General features: G+C 40.2%; 1 long non-coding RNA gene and 1 other non-coding gene across 4 annotated transcripts; both read right to left on the bottom strand.

The window, feature by feature from the left end:
* Positions 1–141: 141 nt before the first annotated feature.
* Positions 142–18,262, bottom strand: LOC105094194 (uncharacterized). Of its 3 annotated transcripts, XR_010381135.1 has the most exons (5): positions 18,055–18,262; positions 17,488–17,559; positions 9,813–9,959; positions 4,734–4,796; positions 142–472 (listed from the first exon to the last, which is right to left on the bottom strand). It is a non-coding gene; the product is annotated as an uncharacterized LOC105094194 (long non-coding RNA). The 3 variants fall into 3 exon arrangements; XR_010381134.1 differs by lacking the exon at positions 4,734–4,796; XR_837630.3 differs by lacking the exons at positions 142–472; positions 4,734–4,796 and adding an exon at positions 8,477–8,595.
* Positions 1,014–1,086, bottom strand: TRNAV-CAC (transfer RNA valine (anticodon CAC)). Its single transcript has one exon. It is a non-coding gene; the product is annotated as a tRNA-Val (tRNA).
* Positions 18,263–18,267: the final 5 nt, after the last annotated feature.

Below are 18,267 nucleotides of genomic sequence, written 5' to 3'. Positions count from 1 at the left end.
AAGAGGAGGACTTCTCCACAAACAAGTCTGTGGGAGATAGTAAATGCAATAACAAGGCTAATTAACCCACCAGGGTGCTTCAAACTGGAATGATTCAGTCAGACAGAAACAAACAATTTTTATTCCTTTATTATAATTTTTTCTTTATTTGTGGAGCCAGAGTGTGGGAAAATGACCAAAAATTCAGATGTGGGACAGATCTGGATGAACCTAGGAACCTATCTAGTAGTTGGAGTATACTGAGGAGAGGAGTGTTCCAGAAACAGAAATTAAAAAAGAATGCTGAAGCATCATGCACACTTTGGCAATTCGCAGACGCCTTTCTGCCTGGATCCAGATACTTTCCTTTGAATTGGAGAACTTGTATTTGGAAACTTCTGACTGATAACAGCACACCAATAAATAGATATCCTTTGATTCTAAGTGAACAATTGTGCCATCAACTTGCACTGCACCAGCCAATGAGAAGCCTCTGAAAATAGAAACATGGAAAGGACAAGAAAATAGATGATTAGTACAGAAGAGGCAAAACTTCTTAATAAGAGAGAAATAGTCAAAAATAAAAATTAACTTACAAAAGCAAAAACAATTTTAAACTATTAATACTATATTTGCAATTTTTAAAATTGTCGTGGTATTATAGTATATTGTATGCAAAATTTTATTTTTGTTATTAGAACTAATTTAATTCATAATGAAAGGAGGGAAATTCCATTAAAGTAAGCATTGTCTGTGGTGTCATTGTAAAACATTGATAAGATCTGAATATTCAAGCTATTTCAGTAAAGCAAAAAAGAACACATGTGAAAACTTGTTGCATTTCATTGAGCTTATGCAAAGTTACCCTCCCCAAAAAGGACGAGTAAGTAAATTAAAAGAATTTAAAAGAAAAAATGTTGAGTGACTTTTAAAAAATTATGTTACAGACCCTAAAAGTCAAATTATCTTACTCAATTCTTTTTTTGGGGTGGGGTTGGGTGGGGTAGTAATTAGATTTATTTATTTATTTTTACTGGAGGGACTGGGGATTGAACCCAGGACCTCCTGAATGTGAGACATGTACTCTACCCCTGAGCTATACCCTCCTCCCTCAACTCAATTTTTAGCCGCAGCAAAAGATGAGACACAGCGGACTAAACTTATCAACTATCATAAAGTTTCATTTAATTCTGCTTAATAACAGTTTCCTACAGTTAACAACAAGCTGAACCATATTAATGAATAGAAATCAGAAGAAACACAAAATTCTAAAAGGAAAAAAATATATTCTAAAGAAAAAACTTAAAGAAATATCCAATTAAACACCTGAAATATGAGCGAATTACTGTACTGTCTGGCAGAACTAATGAAAGGGGGAAAAAAATCAGAGCAGAATTAAAGTTTTACTACATCTTTACTACCACTGAATCATAAGCTTGAGGTGCTTGTCCAAAAGCTGTTTTTTTGGACAATGACTTCTGTGTTGTTGTTTTGTTTTTTTTTAAACACTACCGCTAAACAGTATGTGCATTAAAAAACAATGGGCCATTAAACTTTTCCTAAGACTCTTAAAGATTACTTTCAAGAAACCATCACAATTGTAATAGTGGAGGAAGTTTACACTGAGAGTAACATTAGCTCTATGTAGTTGTATTCTGAGAGGCAGGATTTGACTTTCAAGTCCTAAAAAGTCATCATCATGAAGCTCTACTTGAGTCATGTAACTGCATATTTGATCCATTTCCTTTTCTAAAAATGGAAAATCAAAAGGAATAAAATAATAGCCATATTTAATCTTTTCTTTAAATTTATGGGAAACATGGTGCCTACTGTTCATTATTTGAGTGGGACATTTGGTTTGTCTTGTCTACAACAATTTAGTGGGATAATACACAAACACGAAGGCCCTTTTAAGCTTTTACATTTTTCAGTCAGTAAAAAAAAGGCCCTCAGGTTTTGTGAATTACCTGTCCTGCTTCACAGGTAGCACCTGTATTACCACAGATCTGTGGAAGCACAATATCAGCCAACTGTTAATCAAGGATCACTTCCCTTCAAAGTGACTGATGATCCACTGTTAAAACAGCTTATAAAAATAACTTCTTCAAAAAGGTGCTTCAGGGTTTTCAGACACATCTCACTGTTCCTGCTAGCTTAATGCATGTTTGAAAGTTAATTTCTCATTAATATTTAAAGAAGAAATGGCTTCAGAACAAATTTTAAATGATCCATTACATTTTAGGAATAAAATATTATTGGCATTATTTTCATCTCAATTACAAGGAATAATAATGTCCAAGATTAAGATTAGCTTTTAAAACTGTTAATGAGCCATGGCAATGTGAAAAAAGATATGGATTAGGTAGATGTAATGAGATATGATTAAAGGGTGCGGGCACTGAAGGGTGTTGGAGAAATTCTTTTCAGAAAGAGTATAATTAGTGTCTGATAAAAGTACTTAGTAGATAAGATTTTTGAAGAAGAAAGGTTAAGATAAACACATGCTTTATGACAAACTTGCTGAATTTTTCCCCTTTGGTTCTCTTACATACTCAATATTGTGTTCAAGTTTCATACATAATGTTTGTCGAATACTTGATGCAATTCTACCAGACAATTAGAGTGTTTTAATTGCCAGACACAGAAAGCAGAAAATGTGTTGAAACATCTTATTCCATTTTCAGTGTACATTTCTTTGTTGATTTATGTAATGTAGCTAATAATATGCAACCTACCCTAGTTTTTAAACAAACAAATGAACTTCTAAAAAGCAAGCTTTCCATAAGTTGCTAAGCAACTCCAAAGGCACATTTTATTAATTTAATAAATAACATTTAGATGACAAATCCTTAAGGATGATTTCTAACTCTACTTTATAAAAAGTAGCAAATCCAAGCAAGTACTTTCTGATTTTCCTATTCCTAAGGCCTCAGGGCCAAGTAGAGACACTGCCATTTTCAGAGGTACATTAGACTCACTAAACAAATAGAGCATTTCTTCAATTGAAATTGTTACTATAATAGAAGTTAGGTTCTGGGACTTGTTGTGGAGCTCTCCAGACTTAGAGCTCATGCTTCATTCCCACAACTGAAGGTTTCTCAGCTTCAGCACTATTGACAATTTTGGACTGAATAGGATAATTCATTGTTGGTTGGGTGGTGGGGCAGGGTGCTCTCCTGTGAATTGTAAGATGCTTAGTAATATCTATCCCTGCCCTCTACTTACTAGATGCCAGTAGTGGCCCCATAGTTGTTACAAGTAAAAATGTCTCCAGACATTGCCAAATGTGCCTGGTGGAGGAGAGGGGAGGGTATCAAAAATCACACCCACCCAAGAACCACTACAACTGAATAATAGGTAAATAAGCTAAATGAAAAAGATATCTTGAGCTTAACTGGTGATGAAGATATCTCGTTCTATACCTAACATCATTCTATACCTAACATCCCCCAGCACTACCAACAATGAAGAATAAAATTGTAGTACTTACTCCATTAGTACTGTGGCTCTTGCTCTAATCAAGGCTCATTACTGATTTTATCATTTCAATGTAATTCCCATTGTATAAAAACTGGGAAGAAAGAGCCTAAGGATGGCTCTGTCTTTAGCCACTCTGTAGTAATATCCCATTTCAAACTGCACCAAAATCTTTTCTCCTACTCTTTCTCCCTCAATTTTCACTATGCTCAGTTGCTGGCTAGAATCATTTTAAATATAAATCTCACTCTCAATTTTAATCATGCTGTCTTCTGCTTACAGGGCCACCACAGGTCTCTATCACCTCTACTATCTAATACAAACTCCTCTGCATGGTCTTAAAACTTCCTACAAATTACCACCAAACTCCATCTCATCAAACATCTTTCTCATTCTTCTTTTATGCCTCCTTCACCCCCTCGAACACAAACAGCTTGCATATTCTAATCTTCCTCTGTTGCACATAAAGGACAAATACATTTTCTCCATGAAAGTTTCCCTAATTAATCCTCCCTGTATTTCTTATCAGTATCATATTTCTGTTAAAAGAATGACCTGACTGCAAATTAATTTGTGAGGCAATTGTTTACTGAGTGTTTTCAATATGCCACACACTGAATATTGCTTAGTAGTGGTTTCTATCAATTTACATTTACATTATTTATGCCCAACTAGATTGTAAGTGCCCAGAGGATAAGAACAGGTAGCCCTCTTATTGTAGCCCTCTCTGATGCCTCTTAATAATGATGCTAATAAATACACTTTAAACTTGTTTAACAATTAAAACCTTTCAGATTGGTTTCATGTTATCAGCTTATTGATTACATATTTTCACTATTTTACAGTCAGTGAAAGTGGGACAGTAAATGCCCTAGAGAGTAGTCTATAGGTTATAAACTGGTGCTCAGTAGAATATGAATTTATGATGTGCTGACTAACTGAATCCAGCCTCACAACTTCCCAACTGTAAAATTTCTCTCCTGTTATATAATGTTCTTACAGCATTTACAAATATATGTTATTGTAAAGAACAAGAACAGGTGAATGATACGCAGGACATAACACAGAAAAGAATTCAAGATTGGCAAGGATTAGACTATAACATAGAAGGAAAGCAAAAGAGGAATCAGTTTCTGCCTCAAACTGGCTACAAAAGATTAACTTCTCAAGGGCTTGACCTATTCCACAGAAAGTAAAATTTTAAACAGAAAGCAAAATAGGAAAAACTACAGAAGGGCTGATAAACCCCCAAATTCTAAAAAATCACATCAATTTACCTCATACATATGAAGAAGTTTCAATAACTCCAAGAGATTTCCTCCCACTGTTTTGGGGAGTCCCTAAAAAAAAATCAAAATGTCTGTAAAAATCATTTATTTATCACCCTCTCAACTGAATTCAACAAAACCCCGAAAGTCAAGTCAGTCGATTTCTCAGGATATCTACCAACCCTAAGCACTATGTGCCTAGCAGAGCAGCATCATTAATTCAGTAATTCATTCAACACTTATTGCATGCCTACTAAGTGCAGACACTGGCCTAAGCCCTGCTGGAAAACAGGCCTAAATCTCAGTTGCTGACGTGAGTTTGTGCAGGGAATTCACACAGGGAAATGGGGATCTGAAAAGACAAAAAAAAAAAAAAAAGTTTTCTCTTCAGTGGGCTTTTTCTCTCACCTTCTGGCCTTCCTCCATTCCACTCCCCACCCTCACTCTCACGTTTAAGGAAGTGAAGAAATTAAAGGAGAGTCAAAATAAAAAGAAATGAAGGGACAGGTAAAGTTCCCACCAGCTAGGGAGAGATCTCAGTGATATCCCTCAGCCCCTTGACTGGGCGGTAGGGCAGGAACCCACGGGCCGGAAGTGCTGGGGGAGGGGAGGGTCCGGGACCCCACGGGGACCGGAAGTGCGGGACCTGGAGTGCGCGGGAGAAATAGGTCTGGGCAGCGCTTGACTCCAGACCTTACGAGGCTTCTCAGGGGGTTCTCTGACCACACGGCCCCACCACACCATAGCAGACTTTCTGCAAACTAGGCATTTTGGAGCTTTTCCGAAGAGGTTCCTAGATGTGGCGGTCACCTTGACGTGAGGTCTGCAGCGAGGGCCCGCGCTCCTCTCCCAGCTTTTTCGCGGGCGAATCTGCGCCCCACACCGGTACGCGGAGGGGAACCGACGCCACGGCCTCGAGTCGCGCGGGCGGGGTAGGGGTGCGGCCCTGCCCGGCGTCGGCCGCGCGGCGCCTCTTCCCGAGGGAGGAAGACTGGAGTGGGAGGCGGGGCGGGGTCCCGGCGGACGGGGAGGTAAAAGGCAGGCCCTCCGGGGACGCTGAAAATGTGTGTGAGGCCGGGGCTCGTAGCGGGGACTTTGTCCTGGCCGCCCTCCTCTAAGGCCCCAGCCGCAGCGGCGGAGCGGGTGGCGGACCTGGCAGAGGACGGCTCCCGCCTCGTCCGATGCCCGGGGGGGGGGGGGGGGTCCTTGCGGCGCTCTGCGAGCGGCAGAGGGGCACCTCAGGGCCCTTTTCAGATTAAATTGTTAAGAATGAAGTTGGCTGCAGGGTTTTTATCTGGGGTGTAGAAAGGAGGATAGAAACTCGGAGTCTGTCTCAGTTTGTCTTCCCCCGGCCCCGAATTAATTGTGAAGCTCTCGCCTGGCCTGCAAACGCAGGAGCCGGACGAGGGGAGCGCCTCTCTTTTTCGTCTCTCAGTCTCTCTCCCACCAGGGACCTATTCGCCCCCGCCCCTACCTTCGCCCCAGACCCTTCATTGGACCGTCTTCGGAGACCCTTACATATTCCACAAGATAAAAAACATCCGTAGAGCTCCACTTCACTCGTTCTCAGCACTGGGCTACTTACTTACATCAGACTAGGAGAGCTAGAGGGCTTCTTACTGGTCTTAATAGAATTAAACTTCACCAGCCCCGTGTGTTCCCAAAGGCACGAGAGGGAAAGTGTTTGGACTGGGCGCTGATGGTCAGTGGATCTGCACAACATGGTTTATAACATCACTTTTAAACTTTCCCCAACCTAGTCGTCACTGAGAATTCGGGTGTGAGAGGAAATAGCTCTGGAGATGATTTTTCATCACATTAAGTGTATAACTCCTCCCTACTCTCTACTCTCTTTGAATGTCCAAAGATGGAGTGGAAACTCTAGGTTAATTTTCAAAGGTTAGCGACCCAGAGGGGCCCTAACTCAACTCCCTGCCTTTCCTGCACCCTATCATCCTGGGGATGGGGAGAAACACTGGTACCCGGTGGCTGCAGAACTGAGGACCCTAAAACTTCTGATTGTTGAAAGAGGGAGGAGGGATGGAGGAGAGAAAGGGAAAGGGAAAAAACACACACATTTGTGTTCATTTACACATTTCCTGTGCAGAACAAAAAAGTCCCACCATCAGCAAAAGAAGTCTCTTCCTCCAAAATAGCAGCCAAAGAGGGAAAATTAGAATATGCATAAATTTCTTCATTTTCATTCTCACAGAGCACGATTTCCGGCAGATTTGTATTTAAACTGCTCGATTAATCCCAATTTCTGAACAGCATTTTACTTAGCATATTCCCAAAACTCGCCTAAAGAGTATTGCTTTCCTCCCGCTACACTGTTTTGAAGCCTCTTTCCCAATTCTCCAACTGCCAATGAGAATTTTATTGATAAGACTTGTCACTTTATTTTTCCTGTCCATTGTCTTCTTTTCAAAGTTGGACTGGAGCATTAGATTGCACTTTAATACAAGCTGACTACTGTCTATGAAGCCATAACTGCAGATGAGAGCCTATCGGAAAGGATATGTTTTTGAATATGCACTTTAAAGAAAATAAACATGATAGGGCAAATAGTACTTGCAGCTCCTCTCTTGGCATGGGATTATGTCCTTTTCTACACTGGTCACATCCTTTCATCATTAGCAATAGTTAGGATGCTTGGACATGTCCACCCTCTCAAATCTCTCCCCCTCCCCCATTTTAAAGGCACATGATAGATAGTCACACAACCCTCTTCAAAGGAGTATTACTCTTCATAAATATTCAGATAGATTCAGTCCATTAAATCCCTCTACAGCCCATTTCTAGTATATTTGCTTTGCCACTTGTGCAACAGATCTGGTTATACCTGCCTTGAAAAATTCTTTGTTGGGAAAAAATGTTAGCATCGTTTGAAACCACTCCTTTTCTGAAATACCATAGTTTGACTTGGGCTTATTTTTCCTATCTTTGAAACTATATATTTCTTTTATTTAATAGTAGCATGTGAATGTTTAAAGAATGAAATTACTACATCTTGGTTTACTGCAAACATATATAAGACCTTAATTCCACTTACTCTTAAATCCCTCACTCTTGCACACCCCAAGACTGGAAGAAACCTATATTTGCTTCATAATACAATCTAAGCAGAATGCAGTGGTTCTGGCTTTCCTTCAGAGTTTACAGATCACAAATAAACAATTATTGGTAGTTAAAAAGCTAGAAATGCTAATTGTTTAGTTCTCAGATTCTATTAAAAATAAATACATATTTGAAATATATGCAGCATGGTGTATATAATATGTATGTGTAAGCATTTTTATATATTGGCTAAAATTTTTTTAAGATATTGGGATATTAATTTTGTTAAATAGGTACACAAACTGAGTGCAGGTGAATGTCTGCACAACTTTAACTACTTTGTGAGATACCTGCTTTTATTGTTTCTTTACTTTCTGTCAAGTATTCTCATTACAAAAGTGTTAACTTAGTTTCCTTTAGGTAAGCATGTCGCCAATAACTCAGAGGTTCTTAGTTACACACTATTAAAACCAAAGTGTTTGAAAATAAATTCTTAAAAACCATACTTTGGGGGTGTACATAACAGGACTGAGGGCTACTTTTACTGGTGATGTTGATTTCTTTTAATTTTCTTATCGGAACAATTGATAATTGTCTTTTAATCAAAGGAACAATCCAAACAAAAGACAGTAACAATATTTTCCACAAAATATTATTTTAATTAGTATTGGATTTTATACGGAAGGCTCTCGTTTGATTTCAAGTTGCATAGCTGTACTTACAGAAGAGTTGAAGTGAACTTAGTCATTATTAGTTGTTATTAGTGCACAGAGAAAGCCTGGGGGTACCATTGAAGAGCAGAGCAATATACGGTCTGTGAAAGGTGAAGAGATAGATGCATGGTATGACCAGCAAGGAAATTGCGTCCTTCTTTTCCCTCCCTTTCTTCCTTCAGCTACTGTTTGGTTTAGTTATGGATTGTGTGTATTCGGTAATATCCAAAGAAAAAAGTTTTCTAGAGGACAAGATGGCTCCTGATACTTCTGCCTTTCTTTTTGTAGTTTTTTTTTTTTAACAAGGTGTGCCAAGTTTTATTTTCTCACAAACTTTCAGGGAAATAGATTTGCAGGAATAATTTGCAGGAAAATAGAACAAAGCAAAAATATTTAACAGTCACCCTTCCTTGCTCTCAAACTGTCCTTCTATTGCGAAGGTCCGTTTGCGTTTGGTCCTAGTTGCTGGGCTGCGGAGAAATTTCTCTTTCTCTGCTCTCCTCTCCCATAACCGCCCTTCCTCTCCTAACCAGCTTTCTTTTTCCTCCAAAATGAAAGCAGTTACCAAACAACCTGCTTTAACCCCAACAATTGCCTGACAAACACCAAATCTAATTCCTTCCTCACCCACTTTTTATTTTCTTTCAAGTCCTCTTTCTTGGGGGTGGGGTGCACAGGGGACTCAGGAGATAGGGAGAACTTTGGGCTCAGAGGAGAGTTCGATTCCTGCAAGTACAGACTCACTGGCAGATCGTTCCCAGCCTAGTCTGAGGAACTGGTGCCTGTTCTTGCACCTAGAGGGATAAACCTTGGCAGGTTCACAATTAACAAAAACACCCCTCCCTCCTCCTAAGGAGATGGGTTAGCATTACCAGCTAGATCACCACCAGGTACAAACATCTTTCACCTGGTCTCTGTCCACTTCTTTTCCCTTCACTTTATTGTCCTTTTTCCATCCCTCCATCCCTGAAGGAATCAAGAGTTCATCCAGGGGTCCTAATAGAATTCTAAGTTTTGTGTCCTGCCCAATGACCTGAGTTCCTTAGGGCCAGTGTTCTCTTTGGATTCACAGGAACCTCAGTTACTTTGCACTTCTCAAATCAGATTTGTGAACATGATTCCCAAATAGGACACCTTGCCCATTCACCAGCTGAGCTCCAGCCAGAGGCACCAGATCCTTCTATCTAAGAATCCCTTCACATGTCTGCCAGTCTCTTTCCCAGGTTGATTTTTGGGGAAATGGTGTCCAAGAGGGACATGCCCATAGCATTGAAGAGGAGTGGTCACAAAAGTACTCAACAACATTAAAAAGACCTACCGTATTAGACCAAGGGAGTCTCTATTAGAACACTTGAGTTGGGCCAGAATGGATCATCCATCTAACCAGTGAAACAACAAATCACAAGAATGTCCAATTGCAGCTGTGAAACACACATTTCAGACTGAAATGGATTCCATCTTCATCCTGTCAGCCAGAGAAATTATTTTAAAATTGTTTCTGCTATTATTGTTTGCATTATTATTATTAACATTCTATTTTTGTCATTATTGCTGCATTTTCTGCTATTTTATTTTTGTTGTTGTTGCAGCTATTATACTACTCAACAGAAGTTTAGAAAGATTAGTCAGATTAATTAGTTTATTGGTAATTTAAAGCTGAAAACTAGTAATTAAGCCAAAAACTAAAAATGATCAGGGATGATTCATACCAATGTAGGATTTGGGAGGAAGAGAATCTAAATTTTGGATATAAAATTTGGCAGCTGTAAAATAAACAGGACTTGAGGATCAGAACTATGATAATTGGAATATACTTAGTCACTCAATCTCTCCCCCAACCCTGCTCCAAATTCAGCTAAGATCGTTCTGTGGTTTGTTTGATAGAGGAGAAACATTATATTTGTTTTTGTTGACAAGGAACAAAGACCCCATGCTTGTTCTTCATGTAATTTGAGTTTGCACATGAATTCCCTCTGCTTAGGACTATCCACATACCTAAGGTCTCTCCCGTCCAAGTTTGCCTCCTTCATCTGTTTGCTCTTGCTAGGCACCTCACTGAAGAGGGTGCATCATATAAGACAGGTATACAATTTCAGCCCTCTCCACAGACACATTCCATGGAATATAAATTCAATAATGCATTTCTCCCCACAGCAAGCTCTCTTTCAAATATAATTAATGTTTTGATAGTGTAGTTCTTTAACTGCATATATACACACAGAAACAGACGCACCCTCTAGCTTTGCTGTTTGTGAATCTAAAACAGAAATGGATGCAGCTCTTTCAGTGACTCCTAAAATTCCTCAACTCAGCCCACAGAGAAGAAAGCTGTTTAGGTAATAACTACAGTCTGTTGTGTGTCCAAAAATACTTAAAACAATAAAAAATGCAAGCCCCTAGTTTTTGATAGTCATTTTTGTCAAATTTCCTAGAAATTAAAGGATATTCTGAATTGATATTCTGATACAGACAAGTCACCAGATAACAGTCAAAATCAACAAAAACACTGTCCTAAACTACTGGCTGTCTTTTCCAAGTTTTGATGCTGGAAACTGAATTTCAATACCTTCCATTTTTTTCCATTGAGGCTAAATTGACAGAGATGTATGAAAACTAGCAACAATAATAAAACTCCAACGACTTTCATAAGAAATTGCTTACTCCATCAAATACCTCAATTATGTGTCTTAGGTGGGTTAATTCATTTAATTGCAATTGGTTGACATATTCATATGTGAAATAGATGGTCAGAAAGACAGACAGATATGTAGATGACAACATACCCAATAGGAGTTAAGTGAACAAATGCTGAGCTTCCATATTCAGGGGTATATCCCTAACATTTCTACAAGCTGACTACAATTATAAGGACAAGTGACCTTTCAGATTGTAGGACGTTATATGCTTTCAGTCTTTAAAGAACAATAATGCAATCTATAATACTTAGTTTTGAAAATGTAAACCTTAATATCCTCCTATTGTTATTGAGTTGAAGGAGCTAGTTATTTGGAACTGATACACTGATTTCCAAGCATCTTGGCCATTTTGTTTGATTTGTGAATGTATATGAGGTGCTGGTGAGGGAAACATTTTACATATTTCTCCTCTCCACAGAATTTTTAGAGACGATATGTAAAAGGGATTTTTTTTTTAATTTTGAGGTTATATTTTCTTACTCATCACGTGGTATTTGATGTTTGGAGTTGTAAAAGTAGGTAAAAGAATGAACGAGGAAAGGAGCACACGTGGCTGATTCCAAGTAAGTAGATCTTTTTTCTAGATGAGAAAGAAACAAAAATATTTCCCCAGTATAGTTGTGAAAAAAAGTGGGGAGGGGATAGTGATTCATGAAGAGTTCACTGTGCTCTTTGTTATTGTTTTAGATGATGGTGGCCCATCAGGGTTCCTTTAACATTACTTTCTTCCAAACTGTTTTCCTTGAAAGTATAAATGTGGGAACTACTTATCCCTTTATTCCTGCACAGGCTAATATAAACAGCAAATACTTCAGTTAAATTTTCATTAGAAAAAAGTATTTACAGGTTGGTTATTTTTGTCTTAGTACAGGACCACATCATCAATCCCAGTTGTTTAGATGCAGTTAACTTGATATTTGCCTCTAGTGAGCTTAGATAGCTAGCTAGCTATAGATATGATTTTTACAATATTGATCAGCAATGATACGTGAGCTATCAAAAAGATCCTCCATCAGACTTTTATTATTTGTTCTGATTTCTTCCTCATTTTCCCTTTCTTTCAATTTGTTTTCGAGGCAGTGACATGACTACTTCTCTGATTCTCAAATGAGGTTTTGTTTGGCTCAGATTAATATTAAAGAAGATCACATACACGGTTGGAAAATATTGTTATTTTTCTTTAATGGGGAAAATTGGACTCCCGCGTGTCAGATCTGTGGTTTTCTGAAGGGCAATGGAAATGGTACTGACATCACTTTGCACTTAAACAATCGGATTTGGTCAGGGTACAAGTTGTTTGTTTAACCCGACAGCTCGGTGCACCCCGTCGCACGCTTTGCACACTCATTAAAACGATTATTCACGACCTGTCGAGTGTTTTCGGGTTCATTCACAGGAAAGGCTTGGAGCGAGCAAGAGCAATTCAAGTCAACACTGTCCACTACCCCATGCACGTGAGGACGAGCTGGTGTGTGCGTAAAAAGAGGGAGGGAGGGAGGGATGGGTGAGCACGCCTCAGCTCTAAGTCCCGTTCATCTGATGCTCTGGAATCTCAATCTCGAAAAGATTCTGAGAGTGCTTGGTCTTACAGGGCCACATCGCTGTGTTAACTTCAGGGGCTTGGCAAAGGACAGAAAAACAAAATAAACCAAATACATAAACGCAAAGCTCTCTCTCTGCTCCTCCTCTCAACCTTCTTCAAACCTTAAGGTCCCAGGGCTCGCCCACCTTCTGCCTGCAGCCGCCTGACTGAGAGGCTCCACCTCTCACAGCGCTAATGCTGAGGATAAGTAGTTTCAGGAAAACTCTCGCTATGGTGAAGAGAGTAATTCCATCTCCCAAGGCCCTTTCGATCTTGAGAAAGAATTTAGTTATTTTCCCTCTCTGTATTCTTTGCAGGTACGGGGTGGGGAGGGCAAGAGCTGAAGAAAAGGACTGTTAACCGTATTTGGTAGATGTATTCCAAATTATTAACAAGGAAAAATTCATCCTCCAAATTGCAAGAAAAGACCTATGAAACAGAATAGCCCTCAATGAATTAGGCCACTTTTTTTTTCTATTTTCAACTCATCTTTCAACATTTTGTAATGACTGTAAGAGGACAGATACAAATGTATCTCAATCTCCCACTATTGCCTTGTACATATAAAAGACACACCCGTGGTCTTTAGTTGTATTTGTTCAAATGAACCCTGATTCACTTGTGAACTATTATTTTAAGGTGAATGTCTGTCTTCGTAAGGTATAATCGTATACACTAAATAGTAGATATATAATGTCTAGATCCATTTAATATGCACTGAAGAACCCTGGAATATCCTGTTCAGCATAAATACCACTGGCAAAACTTAGTGGTAATAGATGTTTTAAAACACTGCTATTTCTATATTCAGATCTCGTTGTTCCTTGATTTTTCATCTACAGCATTAGTAAACCCAATGGCCACCTTATTGTCATGAGGGTAAACTAGTCATGTCAATGGAAAAAGACTCTTTCATCAGTTTCACTCTATCACAGCCAACACCATAAAATCATCTGTTTTCCTATTTGATTAAAACACATCAATACTATGGAGGGAAGAATGGAAGCTTTCGAATAGCTTGAGGTTTTAATCAGAGACAGGATCCTAATTGCTAACAAGCAAGTACGAATAAGTAATTTCATAAACTCTTTGGGTTGCTATAATTCACTACCAAGTTTACTTAAAATTGATCTGTCAAATGTGTTCCCTATATAAGCTCTTTCATTAAAACCAACCTGTGATAATCAAGAGAGATGCTGAAATATGTAAGTAAATAACTGAAAGTCTCTGCATAAATACACACAAATCAATGCAGTAATAGACAACACTATCGATGCAGGAATGATCGATTTTAGTCTTCCCACCTGCAATCAGAGCTCCTGATGCATAATTAAAAGTGTATTTTTCAACTCCACTACTACTACTACCACTACTACTGGAAATAAATAAATAAACAAGACCTGCTGCCACTTCTACCTGATTCTACTTTATTCCTTCTAGAGTATTTTTGATGGGGTGGGTGGAGTACTCTACTTTTTCCAAGAAAGCTTTGCCGAACTTAAAACTACATTAATTATAAAAATTATAAAAGTATCAAATAATAAAATTACTACCTTATTCATGTTCTGAATTTTCAACCATCATAGCCACTAATTATTCATTCAGCATATTTTAATGGGAAAAACACGTGGAGTGCTCATTATTTTTAAAGATTTTTTTCAACTACTATAGTACCTTTGGCTTTAAAGATCCTTTGGGCCTTTTGTTAAAACAAATGAGGGGGAAAATGTCATTTCCTCAATATACCCTGGAAGCTCTCATGCCTATGCCTGCATATGCAAGCAGTCTGAAACAAGGAAGGGGGGAAAAGCATCTGCGTTCTTCCAAAATTGTTTCATATAGTGATTGCAAAAACAAACAAGTGTCTGACTCAAAGAAATAAATACACTTTGAATTTCTAGAAATTCACATCTACAACATTTCAGATTTTGCTTAAAGTTAAATTTCCTTTTTGAGAATATTTATCCCTGGAGGGCAGAATTAATTTAGATCAGCAAGCACCGGTGTATGATGAGTTTGGGTATTTAGGTTTTGTAGAGTATTGAGAATATGATGTTCATATTTTTTTCTTAATCAACAAAGATGCTTATTTACATTCATCTTTGAATTAGTGTGGTCCTTCTGAAGCACAGGCCTTTAAAAATGTCTTATTTATGAAATTCAGCTTCTTTGAAAATGATTTTTTTTCATACAGAATATCACCAGCACATAAATATCAATTTTGATTATCTTTATATTATTATGTGACCAATTTTGATATCTGTATATTATTATTTGATTCCCCTCCTTTCCATCCAAGGAAAAGAATTCAGGGGTGACGGAACCCGAAAGGAAAATACCATCAGTTATTGTTTAGGGCTAATTTAACAGATAATTTAACTTCAAACAACAATGATCAGGTCATTAAATTTCAGAGCAGTGAGAAAATGAAAGAACTGAGAGAGAATTCTCCCTAACCCCACTACAGTTTTTAGTCTTCCTGCTCAATCAACATAATCAACGCCTTGCCATACAGACGTGGAGCAAGATAGGTTTGCACCTAAACGCATTCTGATTCAAAGGATGGGACAGTAAGAAGAAAAGGGGGAAAAAACTGAAGACACCATCTCAATTCTGGGAGTGCTGGCCGCGGATGAAAATTCAACCTATATCGAAAATGAATACCCCAAACATGTCTAGCAACTGAACACTCTTTCATTCGGACACTAATCTACAAATCTTGCAATGTGCTATGTGCTTTCCTACTGCACAGATTTTCCGCAAGGCTCAAGACACGGGGACAGGCTTATAATTGTTCGACAACAGACCATGAAAAGGACATGGGACATCTTATCTCCCCTTCTACCCTCATAGGCATAATTCTGAGAGTTATTTGCTATCTTAAATGACTTTTTGATCAGGACAAATCTGGGATTTCTGCCTACCTCAAGTTTTGATAGAGGGCCAGGTCAGGATGGTGTTGAAGCATGGAAATTGGGTTTTATGGAGGACAGGGAGGGGGACATTCAGAAGTAGAAGAGCTGTATTCTGCGTGGTCCTTTACTTCCTGTCGTCTTTCCAAGGCTGAAGTTCACTGCCTGAGAATCCCCCACTCAGGCAGGATGCTCTGCCCACCTAACCCTCTGCCTCCGTCTCCCCAATCCAGGACTGTCTTTACTGCTAAGGGAATTACTACCCCAAGGCTACTTCTCTTCCCATAAGAATCCTTTGCTTTGGACCACAGGCTTGGGCAAAAAAGAAACAGGGGGATAAAAAGCGAAATAGAAGAGGAGTAGAGAGTGGAAAGGAGAAAAGATGTCTACCACAGAGAAAACAGTTTTATCAACCAGCAGATAAGTGCTGAGATCTGAAACTGCACCAGGTAAACAAAAAGAAACAACTTTCGGGGGGTGGGGGGAAGGGGCGTGTAGAACACAGAAGAATAAGAAGAAAGGAAAAAGGTGGCGAAGCGAGCCAGCCAGGGTTCTGGAGTCAATTTTCCTGGCATCAGCCAGTGTGAGCTACACAGCTCTAAGCTCGGCTTGTCCTGGACTAGAGCGCCCTCACCTTGCTGCTCCCTGCGCAGCGCCCGGCTTCCCCGCCGCCGCATCCCGGCAGCGCCTCCAGCCCGGCCACCGCACCGCCCGCACTGCCGCGACGCAGCAGCCTAAGCCACGTTTCTACGATTCCGAAATGCGAGAAAACAACGCTGCTGGGTCCCTGCAGCGATGACTTCAAGTCCCGCCATCGTGCCCCTCTCGGACTTAAGCCTGGAGTCCCTGAGGCGCCGGGAAGCCTAATGGGAAACTGCGGAGAGGGCCCAAACTCGCTTCGGGACGAGGCGACCTGAGTCTGGCGCGCTCGCCGCCACTCTCGGGACAGCCAGGCTCTCGAGCTTACACGGCCGTCTCCTAAGTGCGCATTAAGAATCAATTATTTGTCTGAGATTCCCAAAGCCGAGAACTGGGATATTCCCCGTAGGGACAAAGTCAAGCCAAGCACCGTGCTCATTTCCCTATTCCTTCGAATAGAGGAAAGAAAGCCTCCCATCCTCGATCCGTGCCGCACTCTACCCGGAGCAGTGCCGCTAAATCCGGGAGGGACCCTGGCCCAACCCTGGCCAAGGAGCTGGGGACGGAGGGCCAGCTCTGGGGGAAGTTGGCAACGTTCGTGTGAAAATAGGGGGTGGAGGGGCGTTTCATGAAAGAAAGGAAGAAAGAAAGAGAGAGAGAAAAAAGAAAGAAAAGAAAACTTTAGACTGAGGCAAGTCCTTGGCTCTGGAGCAAAAACCTTTGTGTCAAATAGGGGGAGCAAATACCTACGGGTTTGAACTTTTAAGTCCCGTTAGTGTATTCCCGCAGCTTCCGTAAGACTCGGAAATCATATTTCCACGAAATGAATTACTTTGCACTCTTGGACCTATTTCAGTCCACCACTAACCCTGCTCCATATAAATTCGTCTCCTTCTCCCCTCCATCTCCTTTTGCCATGTCTACATCCCCGTTATTTAGGGATCCACCATGACTTCTGCTGCCGTGGGGTGAAAATCACGCATTCTTTCAGCTACTTCTACTGATAGCGCGCCCTTTAAGAAAATTTTTCCAAAAAAAAAAAAAAAAAAGAGAGAGAGAGAGAGGAGTATTTTAGTCCTGACCTCAAAGTCGAGGTTTACACCTTAGTCAAAAGCAGTCTATCGGGCATAGACACCCTCCCCTCCGTAAAGCACTTTCACTTACCGATTTTGGGGTAAGAGCGCTCCCAGTCCTTAAATCTTTTTCCTCGGCATCCTTTGGACAACCTCAGGCAGTCTTGGATGGAGGGGAGAAACAAAAAGATAGAAATCGGAAGGCAGAAAGACTCAAAACGCAACACTACATCATATATTCCCCGATATTTCCCGGAGCCACCTTGGCCTACATCCTCAGGACAAGGTCCCGGGGAAGTGACCGCTAGAGTTGGGAAAAGGTCGGTATGGGGGCCGAAAACTAAGAGGTAGATTATTTTAACTGCTGGTAGCTGGGGGGAGGGGAGGCCCAAAAGGGAGGATAAGGAAGGGAGAATTGTTGGGATGAGAAAAGAAAGCCTTAAAAAAAAAAAAAAGCGCGCAAAAGAAAATCAAGAATGAAGTACTGTGAAAGATAGCGCCTTTGAACTCTTACAGGTTGCTAGCTCTTAGGAAGAATGCAGGCGTGTGTATGCGCAAAAGGAGAATCTAGATGACCCCTATTCTTTCCGTATCTCCAGGATCTGGCCTCAAGTAGAAAAAAGAAAGAGGGGAGAATTTTAATTCCAGTTTCACCTACCTGGCTTGTTGGAATGGCTGCGCAGATTTTCATGTTGGAGAGTTCCATCTGTCTGGCAGAAGCTGGAGTGGTGTTGGGGGCAGGTTATCTGGTGAAGTAGGAATGTACAGGAACCCCGCCCTCTAGGCACAGTTACACAACCCCAGCAACCCGTCTCAGCCAGCTCTAAAAACTCTAATGGTCTTCACCTTCACCCTTTGTTAGCCTATTTCC

The sequence above is a fragment of the Camelus dromedarius genome, chromosome 5 (assembly GCF_036321535.1).
Source record: "Camelus dromedarius isolate mCamDro1 chromosome 5, mCamDro1.pat, whole genome shotgun sequence".
Lineage (NCBI taxonomy): Eukaryota > Metazoa > Chordata > Mammalia > Artiodactyla > Camelidae > Camelus > Camelus dromedarius.
Note: the sequence above shows the minus strand (reverse complement) of the source record. Positions and strands in the feature narration are given on the sequence as shown.